Source organism: Rhea americana, unplaced genomic scaffold, assembly GCF_003343005.1.
Source record: "Rhea americana isolate MKP2758 unplaced genomic scaffold, rheAme1 scaffold_53, whole genome shotgun sequence".
Taxonomy (NCBI): domain Eukaryota; kingdom Metazoa; phylum Chordata; class Aves; order Rheiformes; family Rheidae; genus Rhea; species Rhea americana.
In genome coordinates this window covers 4,246,031-4,270,092 of record NW_028186679.1, presented here as the reverse complement: position 1 = coordinate 4,270,092, position 24,062 = coordinate 4,246,031, and positions in this window count along the sequence as shown.

Below are 24,062 nucleotides of genomic sequence, written 5' to 3'. Positions count from 1 at the left end.
TTCTGTTTTCTGTGCAATGTCCAGCTGTCACTGCTTTATGCTGCATCAAATTCAATAAAAGCTCTATCACTATCAATCTATACTTATTATAAAATGACTAATTAAATCCACTTCTCAAATTGCCAGTGGAATGAGAATCCAATTTCTTTATTTAAAGAAGCTAAAAAGGGACTACCATAGCCAAACATTACACATTTGCTATTTTTCAATTTCAAATGTTTAATTCATATTTTAGAAGATAATATTGTACTAAGTGGAGCTGCTATTTAATGTAAAATGTTAAGTTAAAGTAAGTTATGTTAAGTTAAAGTAAGTTATGTTAAAGTAAAATGTTTCCTGTATGCCTTACCATTATTCACTTCAGGTGAACTAACTGAGAGAAAAGTGCCTCAAGATCAAGTCAGTCATGGGCCAGGACCTGGGCCCATATCTGCAAAGTACCTGGACAGGCACAGGCACGACTACGACCCAGGCAGAGGCTCCTTCCAGATCTTTCTTCACACCAACGCTTCTGATGGAGCTGGCTGGGAGCACTGGGAGCCGCACGGCAAGAAGAGCGAGGCAGCGGACTCAGCAGAGCTCCCAGCACCCTGTGTGCACAGGCCCCCAGGGGATGCACGATGGGGAACCGGAGGGCAGGAGAAGAAAGGAAAGGAACAGTTTGCATTAAAACAGAGAAGCAGGATACAGAAAAATTGGACATTTCAATTTTTTTAATGTAATTAGATGAGAACYGTTCTACTTTGCTGTGCATCTCTATCTCACACACATGTAAACAGAAACATACCCAGTGTATTCTTCGTAATTAAAAAAGAACTGAAATCAAAATGTCTGAATGAAACATTTTCAGTTTTTACAAAATAGCTTGTTTCTCTGAAAAACTATTTTGCCAAAAATGTTACCATGTGTTCTGTCATTAAAGTAGAAACAGAAAAATAAATTAGCTAATAAAGCATAAAGCATCATCAATCAATTCTTATACATCAGGAGAGCCACCTGTCATTAAAATGGACTGCACTGCTCCACAAAAGAGTTCAGAAAATTTAAAAGATGCTTAAAGTAGAGTAACATRTTTATTATAAAGGATTCTAAAGTAGTCATCAAAATAGACAATTAGGAATATTGACTGATTCAAATTATTGAAAATTAGATAATTACCCAAAGGCTTGAAGCTATCTATTTGAAGTTAATCCTGTATAAGTAATGATGATCTATTTTACTTGCAGCTTGTTTCAAAATTGTCAGGGTCAGCCTGAACACAAAGAGGTGGCATTCATCTACCTAAGGTGGGTACATCCCTGTGAGCTAATCACCAAGGCTCTGACTATAGGCAGTGGAGACCTAATCAGTGTAACAGAAGATGTGATTCATCTCACCCTGAGCAAATACAGAGAATACTTAGGAGGACTCACTCCTCAAAAGAGCCTGTTTCCCTTCATCAGTAGATCCTTGGGAGAGTAGTTCACTTGTGGGCATGTACCCCCGATCCTAAGCTTGTTCAAACCATTGAAAAAGTACAGTTCAATGTAAACAGAATTGGAACAAGGATTTCACTGTCTAGGAAGCTCCTTCTAGAACAAGCATACAACTTATTTGTGAGGCAATTTCAAAGCTATCAAGAATATTWAACCCAGAGGGGTTTTTCTCCTCTCCTATGTGCAAATGTTAATATGAGAAGTTTTCATTTGATTCACCCCATCTAGCTGGGAAAAAAATTAGTTATTTACGCTTGTGTCTGTGTTTCAATTTTTAGCAATTTTTAATCACCTACACAGGTGCTGTATCGCAAAAAAACTTTTGCTGTACCTTAGAAAAAACAAGAAAAAAAGAAAAACAGAAGTAGGATTGTACTGAGCAAGAGGGCAAACAAGTGGTTAAAAGCCACTAGTTAGGAATGAAGTTTCACTTTCAWCTTTCCAGTGAAAATAGTACAGTCCTCATCCAGATAAATTGCTTTGCTTGTTTATGTCATATTTCTAAAGCACTTCAACATGGAAATGGGACAGTGTTATGTGGGACCCTTATCATAAAGGTCGATGGCTTGACTGTTGCTTGTCCACTGTGGCRCTGGTTAAAGTATCAGCACACAGCAAATAATAACTAGCATCAGCAGCATTGTTGCTGCAGAGGATATAATTGCTGCTGGTTATAATATTATTTGCATTTCATTTTCATAAAAAGAAGACATGATTTCTTTGAACAGGTTTTCTTTCAATACCTGCCATTTAATTAGATTTAGTCTCCATATTTTTCTTAGAGGTAGTAAAAGTGCATTTGTATAGAATTAGAAAATACAAGGACACATTGGTGTTTAGGAATTCTTGATCTTCTTGAAGTCTTACATGTTCAGCCAGCTTATTAATCAGGATAAGAAATATCTGTAAAGCCTTGACCAAGACAGTTTGTGCTAAGTATGAACTACCAGTCACAGTTTGACRTGGTCATCAGCCCTGGCACAAAGACACAAAATCCTGTGTGAATGTTAGCTTTGAAAACCTCCCACCAGCTACAGAGTTGAAAAATAAACATCTTTCCTTAGCCCTSTTTTGGCTGTATATCCCAGGGTAAAGGCAATTCCAAGTATTTCTTGGAATTCTCTAAACAAAACCTATATAAGAATATAAATAACAAATACAAGTCACATTTTCCTCTTATACATTCAAATTGCTTTAATTCAGAGCTGAGTAACCTCTGCTCTAGTGGAGTCCATGATATGCTCCTCTCTTCCTATCAGACTCCTGAAATGAAATCCATTTTCCATCATTGAATCCCAGAATCCCAAAACTGACACCTGGAGGCTGCAATGCAAGTGCAAGAAGGATGTAAAATCATGCTAATGCTGAAAYTTATTTTCTAAGTGAAGATAAATATATGAAGACAATCAGTCCATGTGGTATTCTGACATGTCATGAGGGACTCTAATCTAAAATGAAGTCTTCCTTGCTAAGCAGTAAAATGAGGTTGTGAGTGTGCAAATGAAAAGGGACAATAAAACCTCCATGGTGATCCAAACTCTGTCTCTGAGCCCCATGAAACAGCTATTAACAGAGACTATAATATCCGATTCCAGCTGTTATCTGAAGCCAAAATTACAGTAACCTAGTAACAGTACCCTCAGCATTTATCTCAGAAAGCAAAGCAAGGATTCTTCCCTTCTCTCACCAAACGATTTTCTGACTACAGCTGTAGGAACCCTCTGAGTAGTTAGCCTAACACCTCCAAGCAACCTTTAAAGCAAAAATAAACATTCCAGGAGCAGTTTTCTTGAAGGGCAAAAATGATACAGCAAGGGAATAATGAGTTAAAAAATATTCCACTGACAGATGTGTTACCCTTTTGTTTCCCATTGCAGGAAAATATTTCTTCATTGTKCTTTATTTCCTCACCTTTACAAAGTTCACTACAACTTTAGAGTTACTCAGATGCAAGTGTTTGAGATGAATAAAAGAAAAAGAAAAGCTATATTGAGTAAATTATCCATGCAGTACAGTGACTATTTCAGCTGCTACAGCTATAGCCCAGCAGCTCAGGTACCCTATTCTTCTTTCTCTATGGTAATTGCTAATAGATGATGACTTTTCAATAACAACCACTGTAGAAAGGACCYTTCATCTCTGTATGTTTTCCAAATCACATGCAGAGCAATAGTTGCCTGAGCAGTGGAAACCAGTTACTATCGTTTCAGAAATATTACTATGCCAGTGCTTCTTTAGGCGAACAAACAAGCTCATCTCAGAAACTCGTGCTGAGCAGGAAAAGTAGGATACTTACCCGCTCAGTACCGTGAGTGACACACGAAGTCACCGTGCTGTCAGAAGCGGTACAGCTAGAAGCATTCCTTGTGGGCAAGGCAGACTTGCTGGGAAACCCAGGCAAAGCGTGGCTCTGAAGCAGCTACATCACTTTTGGTGCCCCAGGCRGCAAGTTCAGAGCTAACTCAAGAGTCTCTGCTCTGTATCGCATATATGCACTGTCAGATGTTCCAGATAAAATAAAACTACAAATCAATGTTAAATATCTATCCTTTTTTTAAAAAAATCTTTTAATTCTAGAACAGTTTAACAAAGTATCTATGCGACTTTTCAGGTATTCTGGAATGAAACTTCTCAGTATTTTCTGTCATCCCTGCAAATGTATCATTATTGCAATTTTTTACTCTGGTTTATCATGAAATAGACCAGAAGTTGTAAACACATCCAAGATGCAAGTTTTTCCTACTTTTCACCATCTGCAAAGTTAGCCATGCTTTTTTTTTTATTATTGCTATGATTTTAAACTATTCTGTATATTACTATATTCTTTATATCTGCTTTACTAAAATCAGACTTTAATATATTTGTGCTGATACATGAAGATTTAATTAAAAGGCTTGCAAATCTTGCAGGTGTGCTAAATATAGCTGACTGCCACATGCACAGTTTCCTTTGGACAATTGCTTTTGTTGGTAAGCTGTGAGATACATAAGACAGAACCCATCTCCCCAGGGATTCAGTCATGTATTTAAAAGCAAAACAAAACAGCACTGGCTGCTCAGACAGATTCAACACTACAGACATATGCAGACACCTCACCTTTGTTCTGGACAAATGGGGCAGAAGCAGAAACAATGATATAAATTGGGCAGGATTTATGAAGTAATTTTTTTTGMTACAGCAAGCAGAAGAACAATCACRATTAAGGAATCATGCTAAAAATGTATGCAAAATTCTACAAAATCAGTTTAGTCTAGGTTTCCATGGAAATCACAGCAACTAACAGATCTAAATTTGGCTTCCATTGAAATACTCACTTTTCAGGTGCCAGCAATAACTCCAAGCTGTGAGAGGCTGACAGTTCTAGTCCACCAGTAAAAGGACTACCTTTAAAGTTATCTTCTTTACACAGTGCCTGCATAAGTCTAACTGACTGATACAGCCCCAGTCTCTGTAAAATATTTTCTGTTTCTTAATTCAGAAAAAGAAATTTTTTAAAATAAAATACAAAGACTTGATTTCATTTCCTATAAAGAATCTTGTGGAGGGTCTTCTGCCTTCGGGAAATGACATTGTATTCTGGAATGAAACTTCTCAGCATTTTCTGTCATCCCTGCAAATGTATCATTATTGCATTTTTTTACTCTGGTTTATCATGAAATAGACCAGAAATTGTAAACACATCCAAGGTGCAAGTTTTTCCTACTCTTCACTATTTGCAAAGTTACCCAAAGTTAGCAAAATTCATCTATGATGCACCTGCTCATTCCATTCAATTATCAGTTTCATCAGTTTTTAATGGTACTCACATCAACTTTTAAAGTCTGTTTGCCTATGTTCAGGTTTGCCAAATCTGAAGACARTCCAAGTGAATCTGTTTCATTGAATCTGAACTATGTGGGCTGTGGTGATTTTTGTTATACTTGGACTTCGTGGAGATTATCTGTGTGAGCTTGCTTCACTGACTTTGGAGATCATTAAATTTAGTAGTTCAGTTTCCTTTGGTTCTGCTGATACTGATTATATTGATTGGCACAGAGAATACACACTAGACAGGCCCTTTTCCTCCCTTGGTACTTCCACGTTCTTTGTTTTTTCCTTTCATAGACTGCCTCTCTAACCTACCTTGTTCGTATTTATAATGTGAGCAGAACCTCTATTAAGTGGGTGTGGAGCACACACATCTGTTTATGGTTTAGTGAAAGATGATGGCAGTTCAGGATGTGATATGGCCACTAATCAAGTCATGAGTAATATACCTTGGAGAACATAAAACAATGGGAAATTATTGAGGCAGCAAAGATGTTTGCAGATGAGGTTGTTAGGGCCTTAGCTGCAAGTAGTGCAGTTTATTTCAAAAGTATAGAGCCATTTGTGGTTTTATGGGTCTGGGAAGAAGCAGTAAAAGTGGTTCTTCATAATATGTGATCTTTGGGCAAGGACATCTCCCTACATAACTTCTCTTGACTTTAGCAGAAATCACGAGCTAGTGTCCAGTTCATAGGATTTGGYGGAAATTTCTCATCAGAATAGTGTCATTTAATAACACCAAGTGTTGCTAATCATGTGGTGGTACAAATACCACCACAGTGACACAGCTCTGCTATCACCACAGTGGRCAGCAAGACTGAGATACTTTGTTCTGCACCTTCAATTTCAGTTATTAATTGAAGTAGCAGATGTTCAAGCTCTCTGATTTTATGTATGAAACCACATTAGAGGTTCTGAGCAAAATAATAGACAAGATTTCACCCTAATCACATATCCTGCATTCTTGGGGGGATTTTGCAAGATGTATAATGCTTCAGACTCTCAGGAGGAGAAGAGATTATTTACTTTAAGAGAGAGCAGTCTCAGAAGGCAAATTGTAAACTGTGAAGATTAACAAGGAGTTTTTCAAAGGCACAAAGGGAAGTTAGATGCCTAACTCACATTAAAAGTCAATAGGAGCTGAGCATTTAATCCCATTAGTGTCCTGGAAAAGCTCCTCTTGTAAAGAAACTTTGATGCTTTCATTAAATTTAGAAATAGTATTCTGAAAATTTCTGAGCYGACTTGAATTTCAGTTTCCCTGCATAACTGAACAACAGCCAAAGAATTTTTTCAACCTACACAACAGTTGGGATAAAAAGATGAATATACAGGATGTGTTTTCCCTCACCAGCTGTCCTCCCTTCATATACTAAACATCCCACTACGTGATGGCTGACCTCTCTTCTGTAAAGACAATTGATTGCCAGTGATATCCTTCTCCCTTCCCCCTACCAGCTGTTTTCCTTCCTTGAGCACTGCTTTTTGATGAGAAAAAGGTTTTTTTCCAGCTATCTAGTCTCTTTCCACTAGTCTTTGCCCTCAGCATAATTCTTTCCAACCACCTCTCCCTATTATTTAGGTGTACTCTTCTTCTGTGTTCACCCACAGCCAGAAAAATCCTTAACAAAAGGTATCATAAATGCCCTGAAGTGCTGCTGCTCTCTTTGCAGAGCTAGACAGACAAGCACTTCTCATTATTCACAAAGCTTTCCAGCAGTTGCTCTACATATTTACTTGCAAAAGTTTACTCCATATGAGCTCACATACCTTCCACCGTAATTGTTATTTATAACTCTGAATACAGAAGACATTTATTTATCTGGCTGCTGCATATCCTCATATCACTTAGTTTAAAGAATACACATACCAGTTTCTCTGACATTCTYTGTTCAGGAGCCAAAACTGGAAATAGATAGTATGGAGATTAACAGTGAAAATTTGTCATCCTGAAGAAAAAGAAAGACCATGTGCACTCATGACCCACATTTTTAAACTATGACAATCAATTTTCTCTAGTGGCATAAAGAAAAAGGCTCAGGGATGCTGAGACATAGGCCTCGGTTGAATCCTGCATTCAGCAGAGTAAGGTGCAGAGAGCAAAGGTATCTAGTTCAAGAGCACCCCGATGAAGGAACTTGCTGCAATTACTAGAAGGTGTCTCTAAGCAGTGAAGTCTTCCTATTAAGGTCAATCAGTCTATCAGCTTTCACAGATCCACCACTAGAGAAATTTATCARTTGAAGCTCAGCAGGGAAAAAACTCAGGAAGTCAGGAAGCTGGAGACCCCTTAGGCTCAGCAATCAAACAATTCAAGTCAAGATGTGCAGCTGCAAAGCAATGTCCCAGCACCTCTCACCTATTTTTCCACTTTACATGCTCTGCGCTAGGTATTTCATTGATGATATATCCGTGATTGTTGCACCTACTGCAATCTGATAAACCACGATTGACTAGCCCTCGCTGTACACTGTGCGAGCAAGCACAGTTCCTTCTCATTTGTCAGTGAAAGATCACGTACATAAACAACAGCACTAACAATTTAGGAAAAGAGGAGGATCGGAAGTAGAAAAGAGCCTGCGAAAGAGGACACCTCAGTCATACAGATGCACTTTAGATAAATGTCCCCAGATCTTAAACTGCATTTCCTATATAGCTTCAATAGGATTCACTGAAAATCATGAGTATTTTTCACATTATCCCCACAATATCAACAGTAAGAACAAAGTCGATTTTAAAAGTCTTCCTTTTTAATATGAAATCTTGGAAGTACATTTTTTTAAATCAAAATGAAAAATAAGGGTATTCTAATTTCTCTTCCTTACTTTCCTCACTTCTAAGTGTGAAAAAAAGACAAAAGGAGATTGGATACACTTTTCCAATTTCCCTCTTTTTTCTACTTTTCCAACTTTTTCAAGTAAGAAAATACAAATTAGTGATGAAAAATCTGTTTAGTTCACCACACACCATTCTAATTTTTTTTCATTTGCTCTTCCTTTCTTTCAGTGGAAAAAATATGGGAGTATAAAACCAGTGCATAAGAATTTCCATATCATTTTTAAAAGACCTTGTTAAAAAAATTAAGAAAAATGCTTGTGTCTATTATATTTTTAAGCTTACATTGTATATCTACCTATTGTAAATACTTCGTCTCATTAAGTCTCATCTAGATGAAAACCAGCAAAGTATCTTGAAAAAAATACATTACTATAAGCTAGAAATTTTTCAAAAAAGTTGTGCACTAAGGGTGTACATGACAGTTCTTAGCCATGTGAAAGTACTATTTCAGATAAAATTCTGTATGTACTGGTGACTTCATTTTTTTGTTGATCATCTAGATAAGGAAGGACAAKATAAGGAAATATATAGCTAATATATAGTATTATATATAAAAATATAAAACAAAATGGTAGAATAGTATAACATAAATTTAATATACATAGTATTGTACAGAATTGTATAGTATAAAATTTGTATACTTGGAAAGTACAGCAAATACTGGCTATGGCAAAGAAATGAGGCAGAAGAGAACTGGAAATCATAGAAATATGTTAGAAAAATCCTATAAGCAACTATGTTAAAATAAATGCATGTTCTTGTACAGCTGCTAGGAGGAAATCAGTCTTATTCATGAAMCAGTCAGTATAAGTAAGAAATCTGCGAAGTGCTAATGCTGTAACAGAAGTTTGAATTATAGAGCCTTGCATGTAAGACATATTTGCAAAGACATATAACTACAGAAAATCCTTGTGAAGGTTTAGCGTGCCTAAATGAAAGCATCATATTGCAATACAATAGCAGAGATGCACAAGATTAATCACAGGAGCAAGTCTTTAGCTAGTGCAAATTGTCCTGGCTTTATTGGCTTTTTCAGTGTTAACAGTTGACTTCACTGCAGGATGGGTTCTGATATTTCCCTCAGCTGCAGGAGCTCTGTTAACTCCATGGACTGAAGGAAGTTCAGAGAATAAAAATAGAAACGTTCAGGGCACAGTGGGACTGAATTTTGAGGAAATTAAAAGAGCTGAGTGAGTATAGCTTAGCTACGCATACTATTAAAGGGCAAGAGAATGGGGGGGGGGGGCTTACTAAGAGTAGAGAGAAGTCCTTTGGTATGAAATAAGAAGATACCACTATTAATAGTGACAGAATATAAGAAGGGGAAATTCTGGCTGAATGTTAAATACCCTTCCCGTCAGTAAATTCTACAAGACTAAAATAGTTTCCAAAGAAAATCAGAGAAACATGGAAACTTTTCAAATTATGCTGGACAAAACACTTAGAAAATGTAGAGAAAGAAGCTAYTTTAAAGGAGCACAGACAGGATTATTTAACAGGTCTTTTATCTCTTTTCAGTAAGACATCTATGAAAATAAAATTGCTATGCTGAGAAGTTCAGAATAATAGATATTAGTCTAAAAATATTAAACCTCATTAAAAGTAAATAGCTGACAGTGAACTAGAGTAATCTAAACAATGTGAAGGAAATTTTAAAGACATGAATGCAAAAATATATGTAGAATTTAAGCCACAAGCCAGAAATGGTTTTGAGTGGAATAAGTGCAGTCTGGCTGCACTCTTAATGCAATCTATAGTGCTGGCCAGCACTAACTTCACAGACATGCTTAATGTTTGTAATGTTTGGAAAGTTCAGAAAGGGGACAGTATTATTGATCCAAGTACAAAAAAGTATGAGAGGAGACCATAAAATCTGAATTTATAGACTATAAAAAGACAGTCTGAGGAGATATGAATATTGTACATAAAATCTTAAACAGTGTAGTTAATGCCAAATCCACTTTTTTTTTTCTGGGAGACAGATAAGAGGACAAGGGGCATGATTGCAAAGTAAAGAAAAATAAATTTGAAACAGATGTCTTGTGTCTCATTTTTCTGTACACGGAGCCAGGAGTGTATGTAGAATGGCTCACAAGGCAGAGAGGATGAAGCTTAAGCACTGGWGGATCATTCAAGAAACAATTACGGCAAATGGCATCCTGAGGGGATTAGAGTATTAAAAGAAAATGAACCTTAATAGGCTGAATAGTCTACACTTAGTCCCTGAAATTTATTATGTCCATAAACCCCAAAACAAATACAGTAGCAGAAAGATAAGCTAAAGGTAGCCCACTTAATAATATTTTCTTCTTTCTCTGTATTTGAGTATGTCTGGTCTTCACTTTTGCTGTTGAATAGTAACACAAATCTTAAATGCACATAAATACATTAGAGACATTTCAAGCCATTCAAGATCTGCTTCAGGCAAAATTAACAAGAGCACTGTCTCTGAAATCTGGCAGCTGTTACTAATAAAAATGCTAGTACTGCAGTCTGAAACAGCTGGGGATGATAAGTGAAAACAGAATTAAGGCTCAGTAATGCAAGTTTTCACTCTGAAGGGAATTCTGGACAAAGCCTGCGTGTGGCCTCAGGCTTGATGGTGTTGCTCTGCACAGGTCCCTGGTGACATAACATGCAGCACCCCAACCCTGGCCTCTCAGGCAGGTCACACAAGTTTTGGCAGGTTGGAGGTTCATGTACTCAGCAAGGAGACCATGCTTTTTTCCCTATTCAAACCTGTGTGAAGATGAAAGTCTGCAAGTCAAACTGTATGCAGAACCAAAGACCCTTCCTCCCAGCTGCCTGCATCTCCAACCTGTGAGCCCACTTTGTCTTTCCTCTTTCTTCTAAAGTAGTCTCCCCGAGCCGATATGTTCTGTGTCACCACAGCTTTCAGCTCTGTGGTCATTATTTCCCATGTGCTGCAGTGCATAGGGGTTAGAGAAGAGTTACGTCACACAGCTAGCTTTAAAGTCTCTATCTTTAGGTGGTAACCTTACACTATAAACTCTGATAGAATTTTTGCTAAAGAATTCGGGATGAGTTTGCAACAGAAATAAGGAGTCCCTGATACAATACAAAGCAGTTTTCTGAGTGCTACAGGTCTCTCCTGAGAGAATGGAAATCATTTATTCCATCTCCGACTGCCTCAAAGGCAAAGAGRAGGGGGAACAAATGAACACGCATTGCCCTGGGGCTGTCTGCTTCAATATCCTGCCTCTAACAATGGTAGCACCACCTGCTTCAGAATAAAATGTGAGATAAACGTGTAAYGACATACCCTTGAGAGGAAGTTTCTTTCTGATCCGAGGCTAGGAGAGGTCTGTAGATTATACGGTAGATTGCCTGTCCCTTGCTGGTCTCTGAGAATTTCACAGTATTCTGCTGTGCAAATGTAAAAAGCTCACGAGTAATGGGCTATGTCTTGCCCACAGAATTCAACTTATAGCCTTCCTTTTACTTCTTGGAATCATCTGTATGATGGAACTTGGCACACAGGTCTGCAAACCGGCATCAAAAAAAGACTTCGGAAAGTCTGCACAGCATAGCATCAGGCTTCATAGAAATATCAGCTTGAATCTGAAAACAATACAGTCATATTTTCCAGGCCTTATTAGTTCTGGGACAGCACTGCACAGACCTAGCCAGACTTTAGGCTGAGGTGGCTGAGACGATACCAAGGACTGAAGACCTAACCCACAAGAAGCTAAATCTAAATGCAAATATTGATCTACTTCTTTTGTATCTATGTCCATTTAAAAGGATCGGGGTCTCTAACCTACAGCCTGAGGTTGACTTACAGCCCGTCAGGACAAGCTTTGGACTTTGGACAAATACAATCTGCTCCCAACTATCATCTTTCCCATGGGCAACTGAGGAGGAGGTGAGACTGATTTGTCCTGTGATAGGTCAACTGCATTATATGTGCTCCTTGGGCTTGGCCCTATGATAGAAAAGGAGACAGGGCAGAAAAAAGCCTCTCTTGGCACTCTGATGAACTTCATAAGACTGCTTCAGTAAAACAAATGAAGTGTTATGTGGTGTTTCTTTGGATGAATGCTAGACTTCAAAGGATCTTTAAGATTTCTCTTTCCTGACAAATGCAATTAAAAATTAGCAAGCCAAGTATGTTAAGAGCTTTATACTCAGACAGTTTGATAACAGGACCAAGCTTCACTCTAGCAAACTTAACTGGTAACAGTGAGAGGTGAAACATAGCTAAGAAGATAGTTCTATGTCAGTTCTCTTCCTTCCCTCACCCTTCTCCCTTCTCCAACAGCTGTGTTGCTCTGGGTCTTTAGTGTGCTTTGCTGAGTTCTGGGGACTTCACAGCTATGCCTAGGACTACCATATGTTTACCCTCATCTAGTTACATCCCCAAAGTCTCATCTATATGGATTTGTGGGATTTTTTGATAATTGCTGGTTGTTTGTGTGTGGAGGCATRTGTGTGTCCTGCTTCCTTTTCCCCACGAAACACAAAGGCAGCTAAAAGGATGGCAGTAGGAGGTGCCAGCCACCGAAAGGGTATGGTGGCACTGTGGCGGGCAAAATGGTCTCAACCTGAGCTGAGCAGGCTGTAATTTGCGCACTGAGGAAAGAAGGACTGGGGGGATGTAACAGGAAACAAGAACACCAGGGAAAGCTGAGAAGTGTCAGGAGAAGTCAAGATGCTCCAAAGTTGGTTGCTGAGGAAAGGAGGGTAATTCTGGACTAGGAGAAAGGAGGAGTTTGGGTAAGACTTGTGGGAGGAAGACCATAGCAGAATTTAAAAGATTTGATCTTTGAGACAGCAAGGATGAAATTGGTGTCTCTCTCTCAGTCAGGCAGTATTGAAGGTTTTATAATCAAAGAGTGGGTAATAGGAAATATCATGGAACATCTTCCTACTTCCTGTGCTATCTGTAGGACTTCTGCTCCCCAGGACAAAGGTCTTGATCCGCATATCAATCTCATCTCATTTTTGCTATATAMAACATAGTACTATTTATCAYAAGTTTTGATATTAATAATACAGCTGAACATGTTATTTCATGAACATAGGCATYATGTCTTTACAGAAAGCATGATACTTGTTAGACAAGGATCATGCAACAATTGTTAGTGGGACATTTATTGCAGTTGATTCATTCACAAAGTAGATTGGCAGGAGATACTCAAGAAAAGCAGAGCTTCCTTCTGGAGCAAGCACAGGATGGGGAAGGGGGGAGAAGAGCGAAGCATCTGAAATTAAACTACTCAGTGACAGATTCACACTGAGTAGTACCTAGCTCTGTGCAGTCAATGGTCTGGAGAAACTCCAGCTCACAGATCTGGCAGACAGATCTGTTCCTAAGGCCTGACACGGAGTGTTTACAAACAGGGTAAGGAAGAGAAGAAATTGCATAGTGTGAGCTGTTTTAGTTCATTTCTTTCCCTTTTTTCCATGCCTAGATCTGCACACTCAGTGCATGCAGCACCTTCTCCATCCTATGATTCAGAGTGTGTGTTGCACTACCAGATACTCACAGATACCAGGCACCTCCCTCGCTAAAATGGTCCCTTTTAGTACACATTCATTGATTCACACAGGGCTGTGCTGACTTACATGTCTGAATATCTKGCTTCTCCTTAGTCCTTCCTTCTTCACACCACAATTCGTTTATAACTTTCCTCCTTGTATTTCCAGGTAGAGTCCCTCTGGTGCTTTTATTTTGTGTATTTAATTGTCTTTTCTCTCAGGACACTATTTCTAAATCTTCTCTATATCATGACCAAGGTCCTGAGGAAAGGACAGGGCCATGATTGTCCCTTCCCTGCCTTTCTTACTTCTTGTCTTTGTCCTCAGCCCTGTTCACAATTTCCCATGCTTAGTCCCAAGCTGGATAAAGTATATCCCTTTGAGCTTTCATTTTTGCTTTACAGCCAACWTCTATAACTGAAGAAAGACTCAGCGCTACCTGAAACATAGCAGTTCCACACTTGCAAACTGATGGAGCTGTTTTCTGCTCTAGAGGAAAATGTTGGCCAGCAATTTTGTAACAACACACACAGGTTGCATAGCTTGTAATAAACTAAATATATTATATACTTTTTCTATATCAAATAGAATTTTGCTAATGTTGAGAATCAACACGTCAGGAATAATCTATACTCTTCGCTCTCTATAATTCAGAGTGAAAATAAATGTCACACATCCTGCACAGCCGTCTTCCTATTAAATACTGTGTATTAACCTCTATTAAAATGAACATTTTTCATATCCTCTCATCATTAATCATTTTAAAATGTGCTGTGTTTGTTGTTACTGCAGTATGACAGACAGTAGAGACCCTTCCCCTCTTGTTTTAATCTCTAGCAAATTACACCACAGTAACATCCTTTGAGACTGCAGATTTTGGATACATCACCATTTTCTTTTAGCAATGCCCATTTTCATCCCTATAATTACATGCTGTGGTGGCCTGACATGCTGCACATGACATCTTAGGTCATGTATTTGTTTCACAAAACTTTTAAATGTGTTTTAGCTTACAAGGCAAAATTAAAAAAATAAAGAAATAAAAAAATAAAGAAGGGCTCTAGCTGTATAAAATCCTAGACCCAAACAATTTTACTTCAGTCAAGAGGCCTCTGCAAGACTACAGAGGTCTGTGCAAGCATGTCTTGGTGGAAGAWTCAAGGCTTATGTTTGAAATATGGCACTAAAATCAATAGAATAATAGAAACTTCCATCATTAGGAATGCAGAAACAATTCCAGAAWGAATCAAACTTACTCTAAGATTTGAAGTTTCTCATCATAAATCCGTAACCAAATGTATGTTCATTAGAATTTAAAAATATTCTTATTCACTTTTTCCCAGAATCTTTTTAAGATTGGGCCGTACCTGCTGCATCTATTCTGAGTCCAGTGAGGTTCTATTTGATAGGACTGGACATCTTCAGACACTGAAGCCATACTGAGCCTGAGGGTAGGAAAAAAACTCTGCAACCAGCAGCCTTGCCATAGTGAGCCTTTTTAACTAAAAATTAACTTTTCTGTAGACAGCATTTAAACAAGTGAAAATATTTTGTCGTGTCTTGTTATGGAATTATATGTACTTTTCTCATAAGAACTCCAGGCCTCTGTCTGGCATAGGAGGAGTCACAAACAGTGATATGAAGCTGCATAGGAATAAGTATATGATTCTATATTRGTTGAGGAATAGTTTCCAGCTGAGTAATTAAAGGCCATATTGCAATGCATATGCTCCCCTGAGTGAAGCAAGTGCTGTTGACAGTGTTCCTGTCTCCAAACAGAAGGAAATTGAGGAGGTGCAGATGGGTTTGTTTCTCAATCCTGGAACATGCCCAGGAGCTATCCTGTTTGCTCTTGCGCTTTGGGAGGCTTCTAGAGACATCGTACTGCCTGTGACACAAAACCTGCAGCCACTGGTCAGATGGTTCCACTACAACTTTTGGGCTTGCCATAAACCCAGGCGAGACACAATAAAAACACAGTGCATAAATCCATGGTACTAGCCATGGAACCAAAGAGTCCTTTGATTCCCATTAGCATATAGAAACTGGGAATAAAATTCAATACTTGTTCTGGCATATAATAGGGCGTCAAAAATTATCTAATACAAGATTGAAATAAAGAGCAAACGTATTCTCCCTATAATTCTGAAATATATTGTAGCTATCCAGCTACCAGGAAGTATGATATCAACCCTAAGCACTGATAAAGGTGCTTTGACAAATACAGTAACAAAGCTTCTACTCATGACTCCACTTAAAATGTATTTATTGTTTTTTATTAGTTGCGTCTTTTTCACATTCCATTCCCACATCTCATTCCCACATTTTGTTGAATTCTGTCTGGCTGAATTATAAAACAATTTTTCTTTCAAGAAAACCACCTAACACAAGCAACACCAAAGAAAGAAAGAAGGTATTCTGGATCAATAACTAAGATTCRAAAAACATTCCTCCAAGCATATAAAAAGTGAAACCTGGAAAACAAAAGTTTAATGAATTTTTGACATTAGTTAATAAATCTACAGTAACCCAAATAACTTTACTAGAATTATTTTGTCATGGAGGCTGACCAGACACTCCAGAGATGAGAAACACTGTGAAAACCTAGCTTAGAAAGAGGTTTAAAATGAAAGATTATTTTCCTCAGAATTCAACAGCTTTATTAACCAAGGTTGAGAGAGGGATAATATGAATATGTATAAAAGGGACRTCCATATTTCCAGTCATTTTTCTAATGAAAATTGCAGGGGAAACAAAACTCTTGTGTCAGAAGTTGTTAGATGTCCCCAGTAAGTTTAGCAGTTAATATCTGCTTTCTGTCAGGCCTCTGAGGCGTCTGGCACTGACCACTGTCAGAGACAGGGGTACAGCAGAGGTATCGTGGGTCTGAGCCAATCTTGAGATCAAGCCTGCAGTGAAGAAAACATCACCTTGAAAACTTGCTTTTGAACATTAAATAGACCTCCGTGCATTATCTACCTCCATACTAAATCCCCTGACTGCCATATGATTTGACGACATTCCTCCCCGTCCCCATTCAGCCAGGGAACGAGCTCATTAGCCTACTTTCAGGCAGAATGTGAGCACAAAGACTGTGTGCGGGCACCTGTCAGTCACTCTGCCTGTCTACCAGACCCTGTCCTCCTCCTCTAACGCCTTTTGAAAAGTTGGATCATTTCAGCCRCACTTCTGACAGATGATACTAAGTTCCAACAATTTGCTTGATAACAGGTGACTGGATAGAAAGAAATCCCATTAATATGCCTGCTAGGAGAAAGACATATTATGCTCACAACTCTCAGGCAAGTCATTTTACCTTTGTGTGCCTTGGTTTCCTTCTCTGACACACAAGAACCGTGAAACTAGTCACCTTTACAAGTGCTCGGAAATCAGTCAATAGGCAGAATCAGACACCATGATCATTGTTAAGAAACAAGGATTTGCCAAAGGAACAAATGCATAATATCTAAATTCAGTGAGCAGGAGATTAGAAATGACACTCCTGGCCATGAGAAAAAAATCTAGTCTTTTACACAGGAGAAACGGGGTGTTACCAGGGGGGTCAGGGAGCAGCAAGGCCCAGAGAGTGGCAAGGGCTCCCCATGGGGCAGAGCCGGACMTTGCTGTAGGGCCTGTCCCACCAGCCACCAGGGAGCAGGGCACCGTGGGGAGCCAGGGCAGCCTGAGCTCCAGCCACAGCCCTAGCTCGGGCACTGCCACGAGGATGAGGACGGGCATAGGGCTGGGCCCAGGGAGGCCTCTTGGTGCAGTCATGCCTTTAGAAGGACATTAAATCTCTCAAGTGATTTGACATCATCATTTTTGGGCAGAACAAGGGTGCTTCCCACAGCAGCACCTGAGTYTCTCTCATCTCTTCCAGCTTATGCAAGAGTTATCAGTAGGGAACTGTCAAGTCAAGTAATTGTGAGGACCTGCCTTCCTCCCTCCCATCAACGTGGCCTCTGGACTGGCAGTTAAKAAGAAACCAAGGCAGACACTCCTTTTTCTTTTTAATGGGAAGAAGAACCAGCAGCAACCAGAACAGAGRGACAAACTCTTAGCTAATTATAACAGGAAAATTAATATTTTTCATGTCTTTCTAAAGGGACTCATAATTCMCTGCCATCACACTGTCACCAAAGTTCTATTTAATTTAAGACTATGATTTCATTTCCATTCTCATGACACATCTAGAAAGATATATAACTTAACTGAATGCAGCATAAAAAATTTAGCTACAAATTCAGAGGAATTTTTCCAACAATATTTTATTGTCCTGATTATCTGCTTTTGAGAGCAGAATATCTAAATTAGAAGTRCAGGCACAAACCTTATTGGCTGTGTCCAGAAATGTATATCATCTGACAGGCAATGCAGTAAATAAATAATTAGAAAAGCAATTTAAAAAAATAACAGTCCTTAGGAACTTCTGCAAATAAGATTTACAGGATATGTTTCCAGTCTTGTAGAATCAAACACCATGATCATTGTTAAGAAACGAGGATTTGCCAAAGGAACAAATGCATAATATCTAAATTCAGTGAGCAGGAGATTAGAAGTGACCCTCATGGCCATGAGAAAAAAATCTGGWCTTTTACACAAAAGCAACAGTGTTACCACAGCGGTCATTAGAATTTGTCTACTTTAGGAAATTGATTGGCATAATGACAATGTAATTTAACAGAATAATATATTCTTCTCCTTCCCCTAACTGTGCAAGTTTACATAYTGCATGTGGGTATTATTCCAGATTAAACTGATTTTATTAAACAATACCTTTTTTAAAAATAAAAGAATATTAATCTACCAGTCAGTTTCCCCAGGTGAAAAAGTTTTTAAGAACCTTTACAAGATCACCAACTTAAAAAAAAAATGAAAGAAACAAATTGCTTCTCCAGCAATAAATACTGAGTTTTTGTCCTACAAAACACTACATTTCTGCGTTGTACAATCAGCCGAGATGGGCAGAGCTGGACTTTGTTTTCCATAACATGTAAGATTATTCCAATGGAGACATTGCAAATGCATAAAGTTCACGTTTCCTTTGAATGAAAGCCACTTTCTAACCATTTTTCTTTTGGAAAAACTCCCTGAAAGGTTAATATGCTAGAAAAGAATCACTGTGGATGCAAGAAACAAGTCACTAGTTTCAATTGCTATACCAATATTTGAAAATATGAGTGTAATAGAAGTCAAATTTTTTTCTTACTATAAGGGGAGCCTGTTTCCTTTGCCTTCTGTGTCAAATATKTATGTGATAGCTCTGTCTTTCTATAATCTGCTAAGGTGGTCCACAATAAGCAGGAAAACTGGTTAAAGAGGAAATGGTAATCACAAAGTTTAACAAATCTTCCCAGAAATGCAAGGGCTGGACCTCACCGCAAAGAGGGTGTGGATGTATCCCACTTTGTTTTAGCATTTACCTGCAGTGTCTCCATTAGATGTCTGGGCTTTCTACATCACTGGGAACTACAAGGGTGATTCAGCTCATCTAAAAGCCGAATTACCCTTTGAAAACAGAGTCATACCTCAGCTCTTGGAGAATGACTGCATCCATCCCTTGTGTGAAAGTAGGCCCTCATACCTACATTAAAAAGACTTTTCCCTTTACTTATACCACTATAATTATGTCAGCAGCTCCAGTACTTCCCACACAGAAATGCAGCTATACTTGTATGAAAGCGCTAACACTGATGCCCTCCTAATGGGGGAAGTCTGCCTAGAAGATTTAACCTGCTTAATGATGCAAATCAAAAATCTTACATATCTGAGTGTGACTTTTACTTCCTTAGTATAAATGAGGCCTAAGTCACTGTTGGAAATGGGTCACAGCCTCCCTTCTTATAGCGTGCATTTAAAATATTTATCTCTTGACTTTAAAAGTATTTTTTCCAAAGTCACTTATACAGAACATGCTTTAGCCACCTTGCTCTCTACAGCGTTCTGAAAAATGAAGGCCGTCTGCTCCTCTGTTGYGCTGTTTCCCCCCAAGTACAGCAGTTCCATGCTGTGTATTTTTCTGTTCCAAACCTGATCATTAGACTGGACAGGAGTTTAATAATAACTAATTGGATATGTTATGCTTAGCATTTCCATGCAGCAGAGCTCCAGATTACCTGTAAGCTATATATCCTCCATCCATTTTGCTGCTTTCTGGAGCCCACTGTGACAGGAAATTTGAAATGGCTGTTCTATTACAGAAATGCTCTATACTATGTAATGAGAAAGGATTACCCCTGCATATACCTGCATGCTGTGATTATATATAYATGCATGCATACTCTTTGTTTGTATTCTGTGCACTTATATTGAAATTTCTATATTCCTRTGTTCAAAATCAGGTCATTTTTGGAGTAGAATGATCAAAATGTCTCACTAAAAACCCAGGGCTCATGCCTAAGTCTTACTCTGAATTGCTGCTGAAGGCTGCCTCTAGGCAACTCAGTTGTAAGTGTGCCCCGGGTTGTTGAGCTAAGAAAGCAAATGTGGCCAGACRCCATGCCGTATCATTCCTTCACACATGCTGCAGAAATAAGCATACCTTAACTTGATGGACCTGTTGACTTGATAGGATATTGCTGCTAAGTAATTTTAAGAGAGGCTTGAAAGACTGTAAAAAAAAATAAATCATTCAGTGAAACATTCTATGTAATTTCTTAAGATCCTTGTTAGATTTCTGGAAAATACTGTTGGCTCATCCATTCTACAGGAATTTTTTGGAGATGTCTCCAGAGAATTCTTTTCTTCTCTTCTAATACACATTCTAACCTACCCTTTCTTTGTTTTCCCTTCTCTTTTTCTCTAATTTCCTTTCTTGAACTCTGYTGTCCTTAGAAAATTACCATACTGTGGCTTCTGCCTTATTGCAAGATGTCTCTAATTCAACCCAGGATGGGGGATAWCTGCTGCCAGATACAAACCCTGTCCTCTGTACTCAACTAGACTTCTTTCTCTGATCCTTTGCCACCCAGTCATGGGATGTAAAATTAACTCCATTRGGGAAACTAACAGACCTGTGCATGAAGCAATCAGAAATGATAGTCCACTCTGCAAAAATTATTTGCTTATTTGGTCATCTATATTCTGCAGAAGACAACCTCAAAGTTATAGAATCTCCAGTTTGTGTTTCTCTCTCATGTCAGAGGTGGGGAATTCAGCAGCCTTATCCTTCAAGCTATTGTGTGCCTCTGTTTAAAACATGTTTACGCTTTTCCTAATATTTTTTCAGCTATCAAAGGATCTTTAACARCTAGGTAAGGAGCAAAACATTTTGCTATATGGAGGACATCCTGTCTGCTCATTAACTCTGTACCAAAGTGACCCAATAAATTGCTCCACCAGCTCCCACTACAGCTTGAGTCTAAGTATACCTTATTATGCAGTTTTGAGATTTGTATTAAATGCAAAGGGTTTAATCTCAGTGATTTATACATTTACTTGCCAGCCCAAGAGACGCATTCATATTGGTTTCTGTTTGTTTGTAAAGCAATTCTGTGCTAGCTGCCAAGTCATTAAAATGTTACAGGCCTCAATCATAATTTTTAAGAGCATTTCTGTGTTTATATTATGTTATCCCAAAGGTGATTAGCTCTTTTGCTAGAAGGTTACTTTGTTATTCTGCTGCAGGGTTCTGGAATGAACTTCAGATGGGATTAGAAATTCTCATAGAGCCAATGGCAGCACTAGCAGTCTTTACTTTTATGCAAGAACAAGACATCACTCAAGCTTTGGCACTAGTGTTTATAGTCCCTCTGCATCCTCTTGTCATGTACTTGTATTTGCAAGTTTCATCAAACCTCATTCATTGACTATAAAGAATAAGATGCTGAGCTATTCACTGCCACCACAATTCAATAGTTAAAGATCTCTGGGRAAAAAAATCCCCCCAAATCTGTGGCTTTTCATAGTTGTTTTCAACCAACATTTACTTAAAGAATATGATGTGGTAACCCAGAAAAAATTAAAAAATAATATATAATTAACATATACTTATATATTGTATATACTATAGAGATATAATTGTTTCTGTATGTTTCTTTTTTAAAGAATATAGAGCTACTCTCAGAGCTGAGACTTAAGAACTACTCCAAATCCACTAGTATTCTTGGAAGTACTGATTTCTGAGTCTTTTGTACAATTACTTCTTTATATTCTGTCCATAGTCCGTATGAATAAATGCATCTAAAGCCACAAACCAAGCTGAAATTGGGTTTGTATAGGCACACGAAAAATATATTTGCCCATCTAAACCATTATTCATCTTAACAATCAAGTCAGAGCCTTATTTTCACCAGTGAGTAGATTTGGGCTGGAAATCTCAGAAGAAAAGGTATTCTTGTGCTTTATGTTTCCAGTTGGTTGGAAATAGCCCAGGAGCAGACAYGTGGAAAAATAAATATAATGCGAAGAGTCAGCCAAGCTCTTTCAAAGATGCAAAAGGTATTCAGCTTACTTTCTCAATGAAGGCTGTTATTTCATGTTCAGTATGGATATGTTTTGAGGTACTTTGTTCTGAAATTTGGTACGCATAGGTGCTTCATCAACACACTTAAAAGTGCTTATTACAAGGATATATTTACGATTCTTTGAACTAATTCAGCCATCCTAATTAATCTAGTTGAGTTTGTGAGGYCTTTTAATAATGATATTCCAATTTACCTGAGGGATGAACTAACCATTTCACCTGACACATCAGACCAGCTTTGACAGTGAACCAGACACAATTACACAGGTAGGTAGCACATATGGGAAAAGAAGCATACCATATTAAAAATGTCCACTATGTCATTCCAGACAGACAGGCTCTGTTTAAAATAGAAGCATTTAGTGCCTACCATCTCTAATACAGTCTGTTACAGTTTACAGATGGTTCAGGTGTTCTCTTTATTTGCAGCTCAAAGGATAAGATTTACAGGAAGAACAAGCCAATAACTTGTGTGTTCTGCACTATCACTGAAAAAAAGCACAGAGTTAAAGTGAACATACAAAAAAGATAAAATCTGCAAAAGAACTATGAGCAGGAGAGGATATCAGAACTAAAGGAAGCAACATGCTGTGCAGCGATCTTTAGCCATCCACTGCTCTGAGACCACATCACTTCAGCAGATGGGTGCACAGCACCCCTCCACGCTGGTCCACTYCAGCCCACATAAGCCAGAACTGCCYGGTGCCAGGTCTGTGACTCCGCCTAGGGCAACTCTGATGTTTCAGACATCATGGCACTAATTTCTCATTAATGTAGCTTACCCAAAGGTATTAAAAGTGAAAATATCAAAGTAATGACCAAGGTACAAATATCTAGACAAGAGAAATATTGCAGGCTCCTTTCAGCTACACCTCTTCTCCTAAATAGAAGAGAGATAACTGCAAAAAAAAGACAGGAATCAAGTTGGGGTGATAGTGCAGGAAGCATCAGTAATAAAGACTCCTAACAGCCAGGATATGTATAGAGTAATTTACTGCCTGAGAATGGAACAGAGCTATCACTCAAGGATAGGCAAAAGGACCCTGTATGATCATATGTTTCTGAAGGAATATTTGATTCAGTCTGTTGTACTGCAAAGGGAAAAAACTCTCACCAGAAGCATCACTAGTAGCCCTGAAAGAGGCACTTGACATTTACAACAGCTCTAAAGCTGATGAGCCCAGGTGATTCAAAGAGCTCCCACTGACCACCCTCCCTGGTTGGAGCACTTCATCATTGGTATCATCTGTTTGAGGGAAATAAATCTGATATGACTCCTTATATATCCGATATGACTCCTTATATGTCCTTGTACAGTATGTGTGGTGGTGAGCTGGTGCAAGAATCTGAACACCCAGGTATGGGGTAGGTAAGTGTGCAGATGTGTAAGGGTCTGAGTAATATCCAGAAATACCTGAACTGAGAAAAATGCCCTGGGAATCCATATTTCAGACTATGATTCTAGGCCTGACACCTTCTAATAAATCTTAAAATGCAAATTAAGCTTAAATCAGGATACTGTCTTTTGCACACCATTCTTAATCCATTTTATTTTTATTCCTACATTCTCATGAACTTCCTTATTAAAAGTTGGATCAGAATTTTGAAACAAAATATGATAAAACTGCTGAGAAACACACACCTAGATTCTAGGCATGAGCAGCTGCAAGAGCCATCTGCACATACCATATGTTTAGTGTTTGATTTAGGGTGAGTTAACAGGGACTGGAGGTAGATGGAATATCTACAGTGTAGTTAAGAAACTGTGTTTTCTTTCACATATTCTTATATTTTAAATTTCCCTTTTATTTTCCTGGGATATATTTTTCCCCATTGTCTTTTGGTAATGGTTAGTGCTCATGAAGGAAAATATTAGCAAGTACCAGCCTGGCACAAATGAAATATTGTTCATTTGACTTGTATTTGAGACAATTGGTAAGTGTGGCTATTTTCAGATACCCCATTCCATCCAGTGT